The sequence below is a fragment of the Pocillopora verrucosa genome, chromosome 7 (assembly GCF_036669915.1).
Source record: "Pocillopora verrucosa isolate sample1 chromosome 7, ASM3666991v2, whole genome shotgun sequence".
Classification (NCBI taxonomy): domain Eukaryota; kingdom Metazoa; phylum Cnidaria; class Anthozoa; order Scleractinia; family Pocilloporidae; genus Pocillopora; species Pocillopora verrucosa.
The window spans coordinates 20097557-20111900 of record NC_089318.1 but is presented as its reverse complement, the minus strand read 5'-3'; the positions used below and the strand labels follow the sequence as shown (position 1 = coordinate 20111900).

Here is a 14344-nt window from a genome sequence, read left to right as displayed (position 1 = left end):
TCGCGCGTGAAATGCTCGAGAGTGAACAGCAAAGATATTCGAAGGTTGAGGAGTCAATCAGAGCGTGCCTCCAAAGCTATCCAATGAATATTAATTTCTTTTTTAATAGCTTTTTACATATTAATCGAATTCCTACGATGAGCTGACTAGCTTGACAAGGAAAGCGAATGCTGTTGTATGGATGGACAATAGGAACTTTTTTTAAATGCAACAGGGCTTTGCTCTTTTTCAATTCAAGGTTACATTGTGGTCATATACTCTGTAAATTTTTGATAATTGCGCAATATAAGTCAATGAATAGTTACTAAATAATTACTAACAACTGCATCCCTTTTTTTTCATTTCCTGCAAGGTAACGTTATAGCAAAGTGTTTACTCATGTTCAGATATTTAACTGTTTGTCTGTATGTCTATGAGACCAAAGAGCAGTATCTGCAGAACTGTTGCACTCCCAGCCCTCCCTTAAATCAACGTTAACCCTAACCTGTGTATGTTTGCATTAACTACACGTTTACTTATTTATCACAGTATCTGCCTCATTATTGGGTCGATAAACGAAATCATTGCCAAATATCAAGCTAATGATGATCAGTAGTGCTGTCGTAACTGATCTCGCGACAAACAATCACACTGGTTTGAAGTACACTATGACCTTTTACTCACTAACCTCAATTTACCTATCCTATTAAGCCAATTTACGAAGTCAGTACCAAAATATCAAGCTAATGATGATCCGTGCATTGTACTTTATTCATCTATTGTCTTTCTATTTATAATTGTTTTTAACCTATCAAAAGGGCAAACTGAGTAACTTAACTTTCATTTTTCACCATCTACTGTAAGCCGTTCAGCGACCGCCCATCAGCGTTTTACAGTCTCCTTTCCACAACAAGTCAGTATTTCTGACGATGCCGATATATCGCCCTCTGTCAAATTAGCTTGTCGCTTGGTCTGGTGGGCTTCGACAGAAGACTCCTGCATAATTGAGTCTACTATGTTATGAACTGCCTGAGAGGGGTTTTACCAGAATAAGGTAATTGATAGCAACTATTAGCGTTAATCCGTGAGTGATTTGTGACGTAAAACCACAAATATATATGGCCACACCAACGTGCTCGATCTTGAAATTTGTTGCTGTCACATTTAAATCTGACTCTGCCGATGAACACAAACCTTGGCGTCGAATGACGTGCTCATCTTAGCTCGTCAGTCAGTCGTTGGTCAACCGAATGATACAACTCGGCGCTGGGGCTTTCCCAGAATATCTTTTATTGGCCGAAAGGGCAGCTCGTCCGATAACTGAAAACCAAAAAGTGTCTGATGATTACACCCACGTGCTCAACTTAAATATATAACATCAATCTCGAGCGAATATTGCAGCTGAGGTCATCGTGCTCCCTTTAAACTTTATTTGGGGGGTCCTATTTTTCGTTTACTTACTGAAAGATTACAAAAGATATCGAAGAAAACGTTTCGTACATTTTTGCTCCAAGTTGACCGAGAGTGGCTGAGCAAGTTTTAGCTCTGGCGTCCACGAGTGTTCTGTAATTCATTTGGGAGACCGTAGCTCAAGATTTTGATCAATGAAAAAATCGGAAAAATTTTGCTCGGTCGAAAAAGTAAGGTGCCGAAGTTTCCACGTATCAAACCGTAAAAACGAGCTATTTTCTACTTGGGCTGATATTGGAGCAACATGTGTTTTTAGTTCCGTTTTCAGATCGCGACCTCTTCACAACGAATGTCGTATAAACTTGCCGAAGTTTCATACTCGTGTGACTAGAAACGAAAAACCTTCCGAAACAAGATATAATAAAGTTCACATGGCAACCTGGTGGACAATCAGGTATGGTTTGATGCTACTCAGGTTTAAAGATTTAATGAATGTAACCGAGAAGTTACGAAACAGCCAGCTACGTCACACCTTATGCATATTAAAAATAGACCTTACCTTCCAAGATAAGTTTGTCATTTGTAATCTAATTCAATCTTCTTCATTCTTTGCCATCCGTGTTTCTTCTTGATTTATCAACGCCCCTCTTTCTTTTTTCTATCATACCAAATAATACATCGTAGTGTTCATTACAACGAATGCCGTTAATTTTGGTGCAAAATCTGACGAGAATTGTGATCGTGTGACGAGAATATTGTTCCTATGCAACCTTTCGGCAAGTAAGACACAGCACAACACGCTCTGGACTTTCTGGAAACGCTGAAACCTCAATAAAATCGAAAGAAAAAAACTCGCAACATCCCGAATCCCTTCGAGAGAATAATTATTTGAAAATTCAAATAATAAACTCGAGCACTTCGCAGAGATAAAAGGGTTGATTACCTGAAATACATTTACCTGACATTTGTGAATCAGGCGGTGTGCGTACTCCGATGGCGTTCAATATGGCGATGAAAGCGGCAGAAATCGGCAGATTTTTACCGAACATTCCGTAAAAGTTGAGCAGTTCCTTTCTCCTCTCACTATTGGTAAATGTAATTTTATTTATTCTGAATGTGTAAAAGTATTTTTTGTACGTATTTGTTGCGTATTCTATGGTTCTCAAGGACAAACGCAATCAGTTTTTAGTATGTCGTGTGAGACCAGTTCTCGACAAGGTCAAATTTGATGTACGTCGTAGTTTGAAGCCTTTCAAAGATTTGGATAGCCGCTTTGATCCTTCTTCAACAGCTCTGACCAAACGCTCTCCAACGGCATTTTTTAAGTGCTAGTGTTTGTTTCCACAGCGAAGCCAAAATTGCGAACTTGTGATTGGCGCATTAGGGGATTGTTTCCCCTATTTTTAGGATATTTGCAATGTAAGCTAATTCATCGGGGCAAATCGAATGACATATAACCGCAGCTCCCAGAACAATCTAAACTTAGGTAATCTAAACTGTAAACAAGCCTTATTAGGAAAACCACAACTGAACAGGCGAGACGAACGTGCTTCGAAGCATGAAGATCATAAAAAAAAAAAATTTTAATTCAAAATAAAAAAACCCCGAGAATAGTTACTTAGTCTTGAATATACATAATAGATAGATATATGTAGGAAATTGTAAGTCCAGACGTTTTGTTTCTGGACGTGTTTCTTTCTTAATAAAGATCTTTATTATTATTATATGACATATGGTAATGACTTCCTGTACACAAAGACGGCCGATAAAACTTATGAAATCCCGGGGTGACGTCACATGCAAACCAAGAATTCATAAGTTCAGGTCGACTAGAATAAACCTTATTTCGCAGAGGAGCAATTACTGACCAAACCTGCTTCCTGTACACAAAGACGGCCGATAAAAATTGTGAAATTCCGGAGTGACATCAAATGCAAACCAACAATTCGTAAGTTCAGCTCGACTACAATAAATCCTTATTTCGCAGAAGAGCAATTACTGACCAACCCTTCTTGCATATTGCCCTATTTCTATTTGGACGCCTGTAATAGCATCGAAGCCGGAGCTTATTCCCCAGTCATGATCACCGAAATGCTCAGTTCTGCTTGCCTCGTCCTATTAGTTGTTGTTATCTGCTGTATGATCAAACTCTACAACATGGTAAAAATCATCCGACCATCAGGGAATGAAAGAGCTCGTGTGGAGTACGCCAGAGAGAATCAGAGAGCCTTACCAGTAGAGAGGGAACCCACAGTTTCTTTTCCTCGAGCTGAGGAAAGCGCAAGACAACGTTTTACATGTAACAATACAACCTACGGCGGATTACAAGCGATACGACGACAGCCACAAATGCATGACGAACGTTTTAGTAGGCAACGTAAGAAAGATTTACTTTGTCTTATACAAAACTTGAAAGTTAAGTTTTTCTTTTTTCTTCGCTTCCTTGAACTATTTTGTGTTTTGTTGTCTTTCTTGGCTTTTCACGAAAGCCGAGAGTTTCCTTCGGGCGGAGGTTGGGAGCCAAAATAGCAACTCGTGCCAGCAATCCAGCGAAAATTTAAAAAAATATGTACTTTTCTATTTACCGTACACGTTCAATAAGAATACTGCTCAGAGGGTACTTGAAATCAAGATGTTGTTAAGCATATTCTTTTATTGCTGTTTCCTTAACGTTCGTAAATTTCACCATATTCAGAGCTACAGTGTACCACTGAAGACGCCGTGGACTTGCCTGAGTAGGCTTACTAAGGTAAAAAGGTCTTTAAGATATCATAGCCTTGAGATTACATGCTTTTTACATAGTGCCATTAATTCGGAAGATCCTCAAAATCAAAGTTCCTTTCTCTTATCACTTCGGCCGATAAGATTGTGTCTTTCCTACATCTCTATGCAGTCTTACACTACAACAAAACCACTGGAAGTATATACAAGTACATTTTCATTTTCTGTGCTCTGAATAGACACGACAAATCGTTCCTGGAACCCCTCGGTGTTCTTTCTGAACGGTAGGATTTACGCACAATTGTGTTCCTCTTTCCATCCAAAGTAGGTGTAATGTTTTTTGTTTTCGGCTGAGTCACTTCAAAGTTTTCATTTCGTTTCTTCGTCTGGTCAACTTTCCAAAAACGCACGAGTGTATCGCTGCATCAAAACACGATGAGACATCTGCAAATTTTGTTGGTCTGGTTAAAACAAAGGCCACTGTTAAGTCACATTTACTGCATGTCTTCTTTCGCTAACTGGACATTCATTCTTTTTAACAGATTTCCACAAATTATCCGCGTTCCTGTGGTGAACTGGCTTTCTCCAGGGAAAGTGAATGACATTGTGTCGATGGACAACAGTGATATATTTTTTTAATATGAAAAACGGCCTATACTTTATACTTAATACTCATGCATATACTTTACAATTGAAACTGTGTTTAAAACGGCCGATTTGAGAAAAAAAGTCTGTGTACAAATAAAACTAGATGGCCCTAAAAACAGTAACTAACTGCGTTGGTTTATTTGTGTTTTCCTCTCGAGATAATGTAATTTGTATTGCTTGCGGTCAGACGCGCGACTTCACCCACAGGATCGAATTGAATAAAACTATGACACCATACTTGTTCCTCCGGCACTTGATCTTGGCTCTATGCTTGAAAATAAAGAACAATTTGCAGATTAAGGCTTTTGTCGGCGAAGCAATTTAAGACCAAAGCAGCTTGCTTGTTGGCCACCTCTCTATTCAGGCGCCTTTGAAAACATTGACGAAGCTCGAACACCTTACCCAGTAATGATTGCTGAGACCTCAAATCGAACAGTTACTAGAATTGAATCATCCTTGTGAGTGGAGCGCAGTTCTTTTTATTTGCGGTGGAACAATTTAAGACCAAAGCAGCTTGCTTGTTGGCCACCTCTCTATTCAGACGCTTTTGAAAACATTGACGAACCTCGAACACCTTACTCAGTCATGATTGCTGAGACCATCAGTTCGGCTTGCTTCGTTTTATTGGTGGTTGTTTTCTGCTGTATGATCAAGATCTACACCATGGTAAAAAACATCCGACCCTCACGGAATGAAAGAGTACGTGTGGTGTGCGCCAGAGATAATGAAAGAGCCTTACCAGTAGAGAGGGAACCTACAGTTTATTTTTCTCGAGCTGAGAGAAGTGCAGGACAACATGGTACCTGTAATAATACAACATACAGCGGATCACAAGCGAGACGGCGACAACCGCAAACAAAAAATGTCCGGGGGTTTCAGTACAACTCGAAATTTTTTTTGTCCTTACAACCTGTAACCATTCAAGCTGTATATTATCATTTGTTGTCTTTCTTGACTTGATGTGATATTGTGTTCACCATTTTCACGGAAGTTTTCGTCTCGAATTCATCACAGGCAACTGAAGAGTACTGGACCAGAAACGAATTCCCGAGTCAAGCTCAGAAGTGGAGGTGGCAAGTGGTGAACATTTACCGAGCCGTGAAGCAGCGTGGTAAAGAGATGATTTTAACTCATTATTCTTATAACGATTACACAATATTTTCGGGCACAAATCGCGCGTGAAATGCTTAAGAGTGAATAGCAAAGGTATTCGAAGTTTGAGGAGCCAATCAGAGCGTGCCTCCAACGCTATTCACTGCTAACTGAACATTCATTTCTTTTTGATAGCTTTTTACATATTAATCGGGTTCCTACGATGAGCTGACTGGCTTGACAGGGAAAGCGAACGCCGTTGTATGGATGGACAATAGGAACTTTTTTTAAATGTAACAGGGCTTTGTTCTTTTTCAATTCAAGGTTACATTGTGGTCATATACTCTACTTTGAAAACTGTAAATCTTAACAGCCAGTCATATATTTGTAATAAAAAAGTGCGTGTCAAAATAAACAAAATGCCAAGAAAGTAATAACTTATTGCCGAGGTTTTATTTAGTTAGAGTTACTTGTTGTAATTTGTTTTGTTTTTTAAGGTCGTGGCCACAATATCAAACTTAAGCTTCTTAAAATTAAGGTAATTTTCAGAAATCTCAAGAGTTACTATTATCTGTACCATCCTGTGTCACTGTATTTTTATTTTTTATCTAAACCTTTCAGTAAGGAAAAATGTTTAAGTAAATAAGTCAGTCATTGAACATTATTTTTATTGTTCACCATCCGCGTTAGCCGTTTGCCATCCGCTGTCTGCACCAGCAAGTTACAGAGTCTCCTTTCCAGAACGGGTGAGCTCTGACGAAGGGCTAACGCTTGAAACGTCGGCTTTTAAACTCTTTACGGTGGACAATTTACGTTATCAACTTAGTTGAGAATACTAAATTACCCTGTTATACTCTCCCACCAACACAGCACCACTGTTTCTTCAGAAACTTACCCCCTTTGAGCATTATATCACCCTCTGCAAACGTATTTTGGTATTGTTGGCCTCGCCCAAAAAATGTCGTCCATCATTCTCATGTACTTCTTTACTATAATGAACTTTGTTCTTATACTGCTAGGTTGAAAACCTGTCAGGAGAACTCGATTTTTTCTGTCTGTGCCCGTTTTACTGACCACCGAATCGTCTCATTTCAACGCCTTGAGTCCTATTATTTTGCTTGGCACCTCGTATTCATCATGTTGATAATGCTTGTTAGTTTCGAAACGTTCTATTTTTATATCCTTTTATTTTATCGTTTATGATTAACTCGATTGATTACGTAAAGTTGTAGTGTTAACATTTGATCACGTTTTCCAGTAGCCGTAGCTATTATATTACACGTGTACTTATCAGGTTACGGGTTTCTTGCGAAAGACACATGCTATCGTTGTACAACGAGTTTACATCTTCGCTATTTAAGAGCAAGCTATCTCGCTATTGTCGCTATCATTGGGTTATATGCTATCAAGCTAGGAGCTAAACCAAAGTAAGTCTTTTTTACTTGTTATAATTGTCGCATGATTTCGTTACTCCGGTTTCTATTAGATAAAGGCTTAGTTGATTTCATTGTCGTTATGCACAATCGATATACGGTACAATGTAAGTTACATAGGTTTATTTTTAATTTCCTTTTAGTTCGAACCACATCACATCAAATTGTATCACGCTATTGTTGTGCTTTAAAGCCATCGCTACGTATCTTTGCTACCGTCGATTATCGTAAGAATAAATTTGTAAGTTGGTTGGAAAACTTTGTTATACGTCTGTTGTTTGTGCGTTCGTTTTATGCTCCTGGTCATTCGCTATCCTGTGACTCCACTAAAGTCACAATGTTAACCTTTTATATTGGTCGGAGACGACGAGTTGATCCTCAAAGTTTTGTTGTATGACGCGCATGACTATGTAGATAATTCTGTTACAGAAACCATACTAGTGCCAGGCAAAAATGTGCTTATGCAATTATAGTTCTCCATTACGATCATCCTCTTCTCTCACGGCGCCGCGTTTTTTATCAAATATCTGTCAGAACACCGTAAATTAGAGCCGGGAAAGGTCAGAAAAAGGTTCGATTTACTATTACTGACTTACTTTGGCCTCGATACCTCGTGCATTTTAGGAATGTCGAATTTGTGTTAAGATATATAAATGTTTCATTTTACGTCTGTTTGATTCCGGTTTATTTCTCTTCATCATGTACATGCTTAATCCATTGATTTACATCCACTTAATTATAACGATCTCACAACAGCTTGAGCGTCAGCGAAGTAAACTCACTCAGTGGTACACTTGTAATGATTGTTCGAAAGGGTATTGGTTGATAAGTGACTTAAATTTCGTGGCGCTCGCCTGTGTAACTAGTGAACCCAACATGCTATAAATGGTTTTATTAAAATAAAAGTCCTAATCAGCGATCAGTTTTGTTTACGTTCTGAGCATATCGATAGAATTATAGAAATTTCGAAAATCGAAAGAACTTGAATGTAAAGTTACCTGTCGCTTAGTACAAGCCTCTATGACGCAAAGAAGTCCATCTCTAGTGCAGGACACCTATGTTAGCGAACTTGACTTGGGCTGCTTGATTAATGGAATGCAATATCACAATCAATGGAATTTAAAATTTAGCTTAAAATCTCACACAAAGAGGCGGAGGCGAATCCATACGAAAGTTTCAGCCGAACTAGGTGTTCTCCTTGAATTGTAACCTCTAAGACTGATGATCTTTGGCACCAAATGATACCAGGAGAAAGTGAAAAACTGGCACAAACAAAGTTTGTTCGGTTGTGACTCAAGCAGATTTCATAGTAGCCCGCCGCTAAAATTAAAATAAACACGTGTACCCTTGAATGACCTTTGCATTCAGCAAAGCATAAGTGAACTACTATTACGCTGAAACGCTCCTTGTAGCAGTAAAAACACCCACGCAACATGAACAATTATGACGATTATCTTCCTTCATTGTTTATTAAATTCCTTAAATTCCTGCACTTCGTGAACGATGCAGGTGAGGTCATCGTGCTTCCTTTAAAATTTATTTTGGGGGTCCTATTTTTCATCTATGAACTGAAAGATTACAAAAAATATCAAAGAAAATGTCTCGTAAATTTTTGCTTCAAGTTGACTGAAAATGGCTGAGCGAGTTTTTACTCTGGCGTCCTCGGGTGTTCTGTAATTCATTTTGGAGACCGAAGTTCAAGATTTTAACTAATGGTAAAAAACAAAATGACTCTGCTCGGTCGAAGAAGTAAGATGTCGAAGTTTCCATAGCGAAGCAAAAATTGCGAACTTGTGATTGGCACATTACGCATGACGTAGTCAGTTGATTTCTCTATCTTGAGAATATCTGCAATCAGGCGGTGTGCGCACTCTGATTGCGTTGCATCATGGTCGTAAAACGAAAAATAAGTCATTTGCATCCTGTCGTGGTCGAGTGAACATCTCTGGTAGCAGTAAGATAGCGTGAATAAACGTGGAATTTAATGGAAATTCACTGTCTGTTGCCGCTCCTTGGAAAGTTAAAAAGTGTTTGCGGGCCTGTGCGACTCCTGTTATTCCTCCTTGACATATTTGTTGTTAGGAGGCAATCGAAGAGATTCAGAAAGAATCGAAACTGCAGTCTTGCCCGAGAATCTATTTATTTGACAGCAGTTACACACACAGCCGATGGCTGTGTGAATAATATCAAATTCGCGAGTTATTTAACAGGGAATCGTCCCTTGACATGCAAACGCATTCCCAAGAGGCAGCGACCTTCTAATACACGAACTGTTTTCCATGTCATACACTTAAAGGCGTGGACACGGGATTCGCGAAAGGAGAAGCCTTCCGCCTCCTAATACCAAATTCGTCGCGCTCAACGTTTATTAAAAAAGGTACAGAGTTTCAAATATGCTTAAGGAATAGAGAATACTAAGAATAAGGTTTGGACAAACCGCAGCGGCACTCCATAGCACTAGTTAATCCAAAATACTGACACACGTGGGTGATTTGACATATGATAATGAGCCTCCCGTACACAAAGATGGCGGATAAAAATTTAAAATAACTAACCCTTAATATCACATCGGAAACGGAAGTCATTAAAAGACATCCTAATAACAGCTAGGCTTTCAGGTTAGAAGATTTCAAAGAGCAAGCGAATGGCAGGAGTCGCTCAAGCTATCAACACCTTTTAACGATTGACTACCTTTTGCTTTCCGGCTTACACGGTGTGTCGCCATGCGCGTTGTAGAGTTATCCGTTGGTCAAGTGATTCCGTTCATAGCTCAAATTCAACTGTCCTTCATCCAATGATGAAGATAGTAGATTTACCATACAACACTCTCGATAAGTTAATTTCCTCTTACTTAGGAAAGTACATAATAGTAACGCTGTGTAACGCAACAATAAGCCTTTTCTCGGCCTTAACCGGTCTCAAACACCCGCACTTAAAATGCGAGAAACACATGTACCGTTGGAGAGCGTTTGAGAGCGTTTGGTCAGAGCTGTTAAAGAAGGATCAAAGCAGCCATCCAAATCTTTGAAATTTGACCTTCTTGAAATCCGGTTTCAAATTACATACAAAAAAAACAGTGATCGCGTTTGTCCTTGAGAACCATAGAATACGCGACAAATATGAACGAAAAATACTTTTACACGTTCAGAATAAATCAAATTACATTTACCTATGGTGAAAGGAAAAAGGAGCGGCCATCGCAGAGAGTGTTATGTTTCGGCAAGCACAACTAGCCATCCCTGCTTTCACAAAGGGAAAAGACCAGCTTGACCCTGTGGATGTTGAAAAAACTAGGGGGATCGCAAATGTTCGCATTCATGTCGAAAGGGTTATTGGCCTCCTTCGCCGAAAGTACTCGATATTGTCTGGAATTCTGCCAATTGATTTCTTAATTTCCAACCCTGGTGGCTCTCAGGAAGAAGCAACACCAGTGATTGACAGGATTATTAATGTATCGGCAGCTCTTGTTAATTTGTGCCCAGGCATTGTACCACTTGACTGAAATGGCAGCGAAAAGTTAAAGGAGCCTAGTCAGCCCCCCCCCCCCCCCCCACTTCAATGCTCTCGACATAATGGGCATCGTATAGTGGAGCAAAATACTGAAAGTCTGTTTAACTGCCTTTAGTAGTTTCTCAGTAATCTCTCCCTGATTGGCTGACTGGGGTCCTTTAAAGCATTATGATAAACTAGCAATACATTCTTTGTGACATAGAGTGTGATCGCAGAGACAAAAGACTCTAGCTGTTCTTCATTTTCATGAACCACAGTTGTACAGTTGCAACCGAGTAAGCCGCTATTTTCTGTAAATATCGATCTCTGACTGGAAAATCCAGCTGCTTCGCGTATTCGAATATCGGAAAAGAATAGTCGACCCCGCTTTTGTTCTGGGACTCTTTTTCTTTCTCTTTTGAATCCATTTTACTTGTGGGAATGATCGTTGTGGAAAAATTACGGGGATTACGCAATCGAAAGTGGTACACCAATATGGCCGACCGGAAATGATGTGACGTCACGTGAAAACGATCTATTCATCTTGGCAAATCGAACGATATATAACTCCCGCTGGGTCTTTTCCAAAACAAAGGTAATTTAAACTGAAAACAAGCCTTATCAGGAAAACCACAACTGAACAGGCGCGGCAGAACGTACTTCGAAGAATGAAGATCTCGCAATCTAATCTGCAGGGCGCTAAGGCAAACGTGTTGCGTTGAATTGTTTATTTTGCCCATGTCTGTCACGTAGGGCTCTAGTATTTCAGGAAACGCTAAACCTTAATAAAATCGATAGAAAAAATCTCGCGACATCCCGAATCCGTTCAAGAAAATATTTGTTTTAAAATTAAAAATAAAAAACCCTGAGATAAAAGGGTTGAAATACATTTACCACACCTCCCCAGAACCACTCACGATAACGCTTGACATAGCACTAGTTAATCCAAAATACTGACACACGTGTGTGATTTGACATATGATAATGAGCCTCCCGTACACAAAGATGGCGGATAAAAATTTAAAAATTGTGAAATCCGGACGTGACGTCGCATGCAAACCAAGAATTCCTAAGTTCAGCTAGACTAGAATAAATCCTTATTTCACAGAGGAGCAATTGCTGACGAACCTGCTTCCTGTACACAAACATGGCCGGTAAAAATTGTAAAATCCGGACGTCACGTCGCGTGCAAACCAAGAATTCATAAGTTCAGCTAGACTACAGTAAATCCTTATTTCGCAGAAGAGCAATTACTGACCAAACCTGCTTGCATGTTGCCCTATTTCTATTTGGACGCCTGTAATAGTATCGAAGCTGGAGCTTATTCCCCAGTCATGATCACCGAAATGCTCTGTTTTGCTTGCGTCGTCCTATTGGTTGTTGTTATCTGCTGTATGATCATACTCTACAACATGGTAAAAATCATCCGACCATCAGGGAATGAAAGAGCTCGTGTGGAGTACGCCAGAGAAAATCAGAGAGCCTTACCAGTAGAGGGGGAACCCACACTTCCTTTTCCTCGAGTAGAGGAAAGCGCAAGACAACATTGTACATGTAACAATACAACCTACGGCGGATTACAAGCGATACGACGACAGCCACAAATGCATGACGAACGTTTTAGGAGGCAACGTAAGAAAAATTTACTTTGTCTTATACGAAACTTGAAAGTTAAGTTTTTCTTTTTTTCTTCGCTTCCTCGAACTATTTTGTGTTTTGTTTTCTTTCTTGGCTTTTCACGAAAGCCGAGATTTCCTTCTGGCGGAGGTTGGGAGCCAAAATAACAACTCGTGCCAGCAATCCAGCGAAAATTCGCAAAAAGACATACATACACTTTCTATGTACCGTACATGTTCAATAAGAATACGGCTTGGAGGGTACTTGAAATCAAGATGTTGATAAGAAAATTCTTTTATTACTGTTTCCTTAACGTTCATAAATTTCACCATATTCAGAGCTACAGTTTACTACTGAAGACGCCGTGGACTTGCCTGAGTAGGCTTACTAAGGTAAAAAGGTCTCTAAGATATCATAGCCTTGAGATTACATGCTTTGTTACATTGTGCCATTAATTCGGAAGATCCTCAAAATCAAAGCTCCTTTCTGTTATCACTTCGGCCGATAGGATTCTAGATGACTCGGAAAATATTACCAGCCAGGCGGTAGTATTGTGTCTTTACTACATCTCTATGCAGTCTTACACCACACCAAAACCACTCGAAGTATATACAGGTACATTTTCATTTTGTGTGCTCTGAATAGACACTACAAATAGTTCCTGGAACCCCTCGGTGTTCTTTCTGAACGGTAGGATTTACGCACAATTGTGTACCTCTTTCCATCCAAAGTAGGTGTACTGTTTTTCGTTTTTGGCTGAGTCACTTCAAAGTTTTCATTTCGCTTCTTCGTATGGTCAACTTTCCAAAAACGCACGAGTGTATCGCTGCATCAAAACACGATGAGATATCTGTAAATTTTTTTGGTCCAGTTAAAACAAAATGCTGTTAAGTTACATTTACTGCATGTCTTCTTTCGCTAACGGGACATTCATTATTTTCAACAGATTTCTACAAATTTTCCGCGTTCCTGTGGTGAACTGGGTTTCTCCAGGGAAAGAGAAAAACATTGTGTCCATGGACAACAGTGATATATTTTTTTAATATGAAAAAAGGCTTATACTTTATACTTAATGTTCATGCATATACTTTACGCTTGAAACTGTGTTTAAAACGGCCGATTTGAGAAAAATTCTTTGTACAAATAAAACTAGATGGCCCAAAAAACAATAACAAACTGCTTTGGTTTATTTGTGTTTTCCGCTCGAGATAATGTAATTTGCGGTCGGACGCGCGACCTCACCCACAGGATCGAATTTAATGAAACTACGACACCATACTTGTTCCTTGGGCACTTGATCTTGGCTTTATGCGTGAAAATGAAGAACAATTTGCAGATTAAGGCGGGGGGGGGGGGGGGAGGGGGAAGTGTAGATCGAAGTACTAACTCATGAGACACAGAAGTGGTTAAACTTTCCACGCGGCTATCTGGAAAGGAAACCCCGATCCAAGTTCCAGATTTTGCCTTCTCGCACACAACTGGTGGAAGAGCGCCTGCTTTGTCTTTCGTCGTCTCGCTTCGAGCGGTTCTCTTCTTCACTGTTCTGTAATGTTCTGCCCATTCTTTCACGATTTCCGCCTCTTTTGGAATAGTCTCTGCTGTCAAAGAGATCATAAATTTAGCGGCACTGAATGACATACTAGTTCGAGGAACAGGGTAGTAAGACGCAGGTTATGTAAAATAGGTGGCTTTCCACTTTGCAATCCGTTTAAGGGACTTCTTTGAGATAGTTCCGAAGTCCATAGCATACTGAAGTACACTAAATGTCTCATGTTTGAAATGTGACACATCTACACATCTGTGACAGTTTTCTACTACAGTAGTTAGGATAGTGGACCAATCGATATGCTTGACAAATTTTGGGTTTATGATGTTAATGTTTTCTTCCACGTCATCCTCAGTGCCAGTATCTTCATTGCTTCTTAGACATTTTACTCAGCTTCCTATTTCCAGTT

At 39.6% G+C, this 14344-nt stretch overlaps 2 long non-coding RNA genes across 4 annotated transcripts; both read left to right on the top strand.

Annotated features, from left to right (window-relative positions):
• Positions 1–3248: 3248 nt before the first annotated feature.
• LOC131771386 (uncharacterized) lies at positions 3249–5760 on the top strand. The gene is made up of 3 exons (XR_009339187.2): positions 3249–3766; positions 4085–4138; positions 4653–5760. It is a non-coding gene; the product is annotated as an uncharacterized lncRNA (long non-coding RNA).
• Positions 5761–7138: 1378 nt separating this feature from the next.
• On the top strand, positions 7139–13660 carry LOC136282162 (uncharacterized). Of its 3 annotated transcripts, none has more exons than XR_010718145.1 (4): positions 7139–7277; positions 12079–12404; positions 12728–12781; positions 13336–13658. It is a non-coding gene; the product is annotated as an uncharacterized lncRNA (long non-coding RNA). The 3 variants fall into 3 exon arrangements; XR_010718146.1 differs by having other exon boundaries at positions 7142–7277; positions 12210–12404; positions 12898–13660; XR_010718144.1 differs by having other exon boundaries at positions 7142–7277; positions 12210–12404; positions 13336–13656.
• Positions 13661–14344: the final 684 nt, after the last annotated feature.